Source organism: Terrapene carolina, unplaced genomic scaffold (genome assembly GCF_002925995.2).
Source record: "Terrapene carolina triunguis isolate 2854851 unplaced genomic scaffold, T_m_triunguis-2.0 Scaffold62, whole genome shotgun sequence".
NCBI lineage: Eukaryota > Metazoa > Chordata > Testudines > Emydidae > Terrapene > Terrapene triunguis.
The window spans coordinates 18,389,472-18,397,620 of NW_020664413.1; positions in this window are offsets into that span (position 1 = coordinate 18,389,472).

Below are 8,149 nucleotides of genomic sequence, written 5' to 3' on the forward strand. Positions count from 1 at the left end.
CGCTGCGCCGCCGCCCCCCTCCAGGTGCCGCCCCAAGCACCAGCTTGGGTGCCTGGTGTCTGGAGCCGGCCCTGGTTAAAAGCCATTTAAAATGTGGTTGGGGTAAATACATTCTTTGTAGTCCTGAATGGCCGAGTTACTGTGAGAAATAAAAGCAGAGCCTCCAGCTAAGTTATCCATGAAATACGAAGCTTAATATTACAGTTCTAGACCACTGTCCATTTTGCACTGACCGTTAGGTTATATTTTGGGTGTTTAGGAAAGAAATGAAGAGGTAATATTGATGCATCCTTATGACTGTTCCATTTAGGAATTGGAGCTAGCTTAAATGTCATGGAATGCTTCTTAAGAATTTTAAAGGTAGTGCTGTGAAAACTGGTGTATCAATCAGCTGTTTAAGACAGCCCACTGGGGAGAAGACCAAGTGTGAGTCCAAGCCAGTTGCCTGTATTGTGTAAATTAGAGGAAAAATAATTATCTCTGCATTCTGAGTCCTTTTAGGATATAAGTTGGTGCTATCAGCAAAACGGTGACCTTCCCCCTTTACTTGTTTGCAAAGTTCTCACTAATCTCTTCCTCCTGGTGCTGCTTCATAAAAGTGTATAAAGAGGTAAATCTTAGTGCACTGAAGTTTATTTTTAAAATATAATTCTTTTTTAGTGGAATTTAACAGAGAGAAAAGCAAACTTTTCCTGATTACAACTGATTTTTCTCTCTCAATTGACTCATTAAAGAATAAAAATAACTTGTTCAGATCTGCGGCAGCTCATTAACTTAACATTCAATGCCATTTGAAGTCAGGGCATTGGTCTATGTGAAATACATCGATTATCTAGTCATATACAGTATACCTGCCACAGAAGAATCATCACAATTGGCACTGGTTAGCATCCTTGTTGGCATCTTACAAGCCAAACTATGAATGGTCACGGAGACTGAATCAACTTTTCACTCTTCAGGGGGATAGGGGGCTTAACTGACACTCTAATAAGATAAGGGGGAAATTTGTATTTCTGCAGCTTTTGTGCTGTGCCTATTGAGTAGAAGAATGGACTTCAGTCTCCAGAACTGTCATATTGGCACCTTTCACCAATAGTAAAACACTGGCTTACAATTTAAAAAAGCTGTAAGATAAACCATTCTGGTGTGCACCAGGAGGAAAAGATTATTTGTGTAAAAAATCATTAAAGTTCTAGTTGAGCCTACTGTTGGCTTGTGTGCCGATATTGAGTTAATGTCTCTGAATTATGCCGTATGCAAAGCAAGAATTGAATAAATAGATATTCCTATGGCTGTGTAATAGAGTTGAGAGACAGAATCATAGAACTGGAAAGGACTTTGAAAGGTCATCTAGTCCAGTCCCCTGCACTCAAGGCAGGACTAAGAATTATCTAGATCATCCTTGACAGGTGTTTGTCCAATCTGCTCTTAAAATCCTCAATGATGGAGATTCCACAACCTCCCTAGGAAATTTATTCCAGTGCTTAACCACTCTGAGAGTTAGGAAGCTTTTCCCAATGTCCAACCTAAACCGCAGTTGCTGCAATTTAAGCCCATTGCTTCTTGTCCTATCCTCAGAGGTTAAGAACAGTAATTTTTCTCCCTCCTCCTTGTAACAACTTTTTATGTACTTGAAAACTGTTATCATGTCCCCTCTCAGTCTTCTCTTCTCCAGACTAAACAAACCCAGTGTTTTCAATCTTCCCCCACAGGTCATGTTTTCTAGACCTTTAATCATTTTTGTTGCTCTTCTCTGGACTTTCTCCAATTCGTCCACATCTTTCCTGAAATGTGGCGCCCAGAACTGGACGCAATACTCCAGTTGAGGCCTAATCAGCGCGGAGTAGAGTAGAAGAATTACTTCTCGTGTCATGCTTACAATACTCCTGCTAATACATCACAGAATGATGTTTGCTTTTTTTGAAATAGTGTTACACTGTTGACTCATATTTAGCTTGTGATCCACTATGACCCCAGATCCCTTTCCACAGTACTCCTTCCTAGGCAGTCATTTCCCATTTTGTATGTGTGCAACTGATTGTTCCTTCCTAAGTGGAGTACTTTCCATTTATCCTTATTGAATTTCATCCTATATACTTCAGACCATTTCTCCAGTTTGTCCAGATCATTTTAAATTTTAATCCTATCCTCCAAAGCACTTGCAACCCCTCCCAGCTTAATATCATCCACAAACTTTATAAGTGTACTCTGAATGCCATTATCTAAATCATTGATGAAGATATTGAACAGAACCAATCCCTGCAGGACCCCACTCGTTATGCCCTTCCAGTATGACTGTGAACCGCTGATAACTACTCTCTGGGAACGATTTTCCAACCAGTTATGCATCCACCTTATGGTAGCTCCATCTAGGTTGTATTTCCCTAGTTTGTTTATGAGGTCATGCGAGACGGTATCAAAAGCCTTACTAAAGTCAAGATATACCACATCTACAGCTTCCCTCCATCCACAAGGCTTGTTACCCTGTCAAAGAAAGCTATCCGGTTAGTTTGACACGATTTGTTCTTGACAAATCAATGCTGACTGTTACTTATCACCTTATTATCTTCTAGATGTTTTCAAATTGATTGCTTCATTATTTGCTCCATTATCTTTCCGGGTACAGATGTTAAGCTGACTGGTCTGTAATTCTCTGGATTGTCCTTATTTCCCTTTTTATAGATGGGCACTATATTTTCCCTTTTCCAGTCTTCTAGAATGTCTCCCGTCTTCCATGACTTTTCAAAGGTAATAGCTAATGGCTCAGAGATCTCATGAGTCAGTTCCTTGAGTATTCTAGAATGCATTTCATCAGGCCCTGGTGATTTGAAGATATCTAACTTGTCTGAATAATTTTTTACTTGTTCTTTCCCTATTTTAGACTCTGATCCTACCTCATTTTCACTGACATTCACTACTTTAGACATCCAATCGCCACCAACCATTTTGGTGAAAACCGAAACAAAGAAGTTATTAAGCACCTCTGCCATTTCCACATTTTCTGTTATTGTCTTTCCCCCCTCATTGAGTAACAGGCCTACTCTGTCCTTGGGCTGTTTTAATTCTGATGTTAATTTGCATGTGGCTGTGTATATATTTCTTCTGAGGGCAAAAAAAGCCAAAGGGTAGAGAGTAGACACCGACAACATAGTCCCAAGTTTGTCATTTTCTTTAGCACATTGTACAAACAGCTTCCATTGTGCCTTGGCAAATTTAAATCACTGAATGGGACAACTGAATAGTAATTGCGCACATAAATGTGATATGAGAGAATATGTGTATAGGTGTTTATCTTCTCTGGGTTTGGATTGGAGCCTTAGGAGGATCAGAAGAATGTATTTAGTGGTGAGTTCTGGTTAGGAAGAGCAATTTCTCTTTGGTTCTGACACAGGAATACTATTTTGTTGTAATGTAAATCCAGCCCTTTGGATCCCTGGAATGGGATTTGAAAAAATATACACAGGAGTCTGTAATGTTAAAAATGACAGTGGCCATAGGCCTTTAAGTAAGATGCTTATTTCAATCAATGAAAAACAAGAGATGCTATTTTAAGGAGAGCTAGCACAATACATTTAGTTTTTTCTTTAGATGTACTGCGATACATGAATTTAATTTAAACCTTATAAATTTTCTGTCACTTTTGAAAGCTATAGATTCCATCCATATAGCTATTGGACTTCACTTAACATAATTAAAGAAACAGAAGAGATTTTCATTCCTTAAATATTGCAATAATACATGATTCAAAGTATCTTTAGAAGTGAGGAAATTTCCAAGAATCAGTCAGGCAGAGGGGATTTCTTTTATGAAAAAGTGAATATGTACAAAGTAAAGAAAAAACAGATCTTAAACCTCCAGGTTACATCTGTTGGAGTGCCATTCATAACACCTAAGTCACATAAGAATTATTGACTCTACTAATGTTTACCAAAGTGTATGGACAAATCTTTAAAAAATGTCTAGTGATGTTAGGTGCCTCCATTTTTTGGATACTCCGTTTGAGACTGCTTTTAGGAGTGCTTTCAGATGGCAGTTGCCCAGCAATTTCTGATAATCAGGTCACTTCAGGGTTTCCCGGGTTGAGTACCCAAAATCACTGGTCACTTGAAAACTGTGGCATATGTGTATATTGAAAAATACATATGTTTTATGTTTACTTGTATATAAAACTGTATATAGTTAATTTGTACTTCTTCCCTCCACACCCTCCCTATGTTGCTCCTACTCTTTTATAGGATGACCTTTCAGTGATAAGGACAGTGTCTTTTCATGTGCTCATCTGACTCCTAGCACAAAGGGATCCTAATGCTGATGGACCGGGGGGGACCTTTGGCCACTGCTGTAGCACAAGCAGTAGTGTACTTCAGAGTCGTGTTGGGCCCTTATTAGTGCTTGCGAAGTGCTTTCACATCTACAGAAGAAAGGTGAAAAGTATTTAATACAGAACGTTGAAATTTTTTAATACTTGGTATTTTAGCTGTAGAATGGTGGTCAGACATTTTTGGAAGATACAAGGCAAGATGGAGGTGTTTTCTGAAGAGGAATGCCTGCCATTGAATGCCACCTTCATGAATTCAGAATATTATATTTAGCACAACACTTGCCACACCCATTCCCTGCAAAAAAAAGTGTTTGCTAGTAAGACTGCAGAGGAGGCAGCAATATTTCACTACCCAGTATTGGACCCCCTGGTTCAGAACTTGACAAGAACTACCAGTAAGAGGAATGTAAATAGAATTATGGATATCCTGTGCCATTACTCTGCATATGTTGCAACTGGGAATTGCAGTGCTGACAACTGTGCTACCGCTACCTGACTTCATGCTTGCTATAATCAAATTTATTTGTGGTGTTTTTGTGGGGGCTGTAAATAGAACACTCCACTGAACACTTGTATATTTTAAATAGAGCATGAAATTACCCTGTGAGGGTATATTTTTAAACTCAAGTTTTATTTAACCATTTAAAAAAGCAGCACTGCTGCACGAACTTTAAAAGAGAGCGTGCAATACATGGACTAACCCAGACAACATCAACAAAGGTGTGATGGAAGGAAAGGGCCTGTTGAGATACTCTTAGGTTTAATGGTGGATAATTTAAAAAACTCATTGCAAGCTATAGTACTTGGTGTGCCTTCAGTGTACATCCCCACCAATGAAATGCAGGCGCCAGTTGAGTGGAACATTTATTGTTTATTTGTATTACAGTAGCACGTAGGGGCACCAGTCACGGACCAGGACCCATTGTGGTAGGCACCGTATAAACACAGATCAAAAGGATGGTCTGTGCCCCAATGGGCTTATAGCAGCTTAACAGCACAAGGCTGTGCTACACAACAATTTAGGATACGGACTGAAGAATAATATATCTGCTTTAAACTGTATGATGAGGAGCTGATGGATTTTGAACAAAATGTAATTACCCAAGTAGGTATTTTCTTTGCTGGGAATAATACATTCATAGTGCTGAGAAAAGTGCCGTGGAATCTCTAATTACTGCAAACGTTCAGGACCTCAGTTTTATCTCCAATCTAAAAGGCAACACTTCCACTGGTAATGTCCTTTATATTGCTGGGGTACTACCTCAGTATTATCTCAGAAAGTAGATTTGTAGCTACTGACTTCAGAACATTATGTGTAGGGCCCTACCAAATTCGTATCCATTTTGGTCAATTTCACGGTCATAGGATTTTAAAAATCATAAATTTCATGATTTCAGATATTTGAATCTGAAATTTCACAGTGTTGTAATTGTAGGGTTCATGACCCAAAAAAAGAGTTGTGGGGGAGTGGTCACAAGGTTATTGTAGGGGAAGTTGCGGTACTGCTACCCTTATTTCTTTGCTGTTACTGCTGGCAACGCGGCCTTCAAAGCTGGGCGACCAGAGAGCAGCGGTTGTTGGCCGGGAGCCCAGCTCTGAAGGCAGAGCTGCTGCTGCCAGGAGCAGCGCAGAAGTAATGATGGCATGGTATGGTATTGCCACCCTTACTTCTGCACTGCTGCTGGCATTGTGCTGCCTTCAGAGTTGGGCGCCCGGCCAACAGCCGCCGCTCTCCAGCTGCTCAGCACAGAAGTAAGGGTGGCACTACAATGACCTCCCCCCTAAAATAACCTTGTGATCCCCCTGCAAATCCCTCTGGGTCAGGACCCACAATTTGAGAAATGCTGGTCTCCCCTGTGAAATCTGTACAGTATAGGGGGAAAAGCACACAAGATCAGATTTCATGGTCCATGACGCATTTTTCATGGATGTGAATTTGGTAGGGCTCTAATTATGTGCAGCCCTCTGGATTTTCCTGAGAAATCATCCACCTACTACCGAATGTGCCCCTCTTTACTTAGCATGTGAAAACTTGAAGGATGCATTTTCCAAGTTTCTTTCATCAAACTGACATAACTCCTCACTAACTACATTTCCGTCTCTTCCTTGCTGTTGTAATGCCATGTTTACCATCAGAATGCAAACTCTTCTGAGTAAGGAATGGTTTTCTATATATGTAGAAAGCACCAATAGTAATAAAATACTATAATCATTAAAACTAAACTACAACTGACAAAATGAGGAAAATACATTTTGCGATGGATTATCATTGCCATTCACTTGTTCACTATCTCACAGAGTCTCCCAATCATTACTTTGAATTAGTGATGTTTTATTGTCCTGTGATAACTTTCAAAAATGCCTTTCTCCATTACTTTCTGGCATGGAGGAGTCATCAGGTTTTTTGGCAGTCATCTTAAAACTGCTAGTTGAAAAGGAATATTTAAATTTAATATTTGGGATGACTACCAAATCTTTGCTGCTTGTACTTCACTGAGTTATAACAGTATGTATAAACCCACCGGTACCGTCAGTGTAAAATCAGGGATAATGGTGCAATTTCTTCTCCGAGAATGTTTTTAGTAAAAATATTTCCTTTATTTCAAAAATGTATTAAACAAATATACCCGCTTATGTTAGTCTTCAATATATAATGCTTTCAATATTCTGGAGTAGATTAAAATGTCAATCATATTATCCATATTTCATAGTGTATCCTCCAGAAGCCTCAGGGAAGGTGCATATGTCTGGTTTTACTTATGTCCGACCAATAAAACAGCCCTCTGGAATGAAATCTGTGCAGGATATACAGCAAGATGTCAAATTAATTGTACCGAAATAATGAGCTAGCACCAAATGCTAATTAAATAGTGATGAAAGTCATACTTTCAATTATTTTCATTATGGTGCAATGTTTTATGTAGACATTAAATGCTTGGAGTATGGGCATATATTGTAATTAGGTTTGTTGTATGAAAAACAAGAGTTATTTCTTTTCTCTGATGAAATCCGTATTAAAAGCATTTGAGGCCTCTGATCTTTCTGAACAGTATCTTTTTCAGATGGCTGAATTTATTAAACAATATTGTTTTCTTATCTCAGTGTTTGCTCAGCCTGTTTCTCACAGCCAAAAAATTGACATACTGTGGTAATATTATAAAGGGACTTTCATAATTACACAGCAGAACCAGACTGCCATTGCTATTTGTGATGGGGCATCTGCCCCACACTGGCCCATAAGGGGTTAATAGAGCCCCTGGGAGGCTGCACAGGAGGCAGCCAATCAGGGCCAGGCTGGCCCATATAAGAAGGGCTGCAGAACAGAGCAGCTTCAGTGGCTCCCTGGAGCTTGAGGAGGGAGGCCTGGCTGCCTTGGAGGCGGAAGAAAGCTAGCACCTTGGACAGAGCAGTGCTGGGCAGGATCGTGAGCTCCCAGCTGACTACTGGCATGCTAAGGCCCCGAGACAAGGGTGAAGAAGGAGCTGGGGCTGCGGGGAAGGGGCCCAGGGAAGTAGACTGAGGGGTTGGAGGGGACACAGCACGTGGCTGCCATCTACAGGGTCCCTGGGCCAGGATCCAGAGTAGTGGGTAGGCTTGGGTCTCCCCCTCCCCCACTCGTGACAGAGGAAGTGGCTGGACAGAGGACTGCCTTTCCCCCAGAAGGGGGGAGAACGAAGTGTGACGCAGCTGGACGGCTATGTCCTGAAGAGGATGTCATGGTCCTTGGAGCGACATGGGTCCAGGAGCAGAAGTGACCGTGGCGAGGCACCACCAGAAGAGGGCACACTGGCGAACAGAGCTAATCCCCAGGACAGCCAGCAGGAGGTG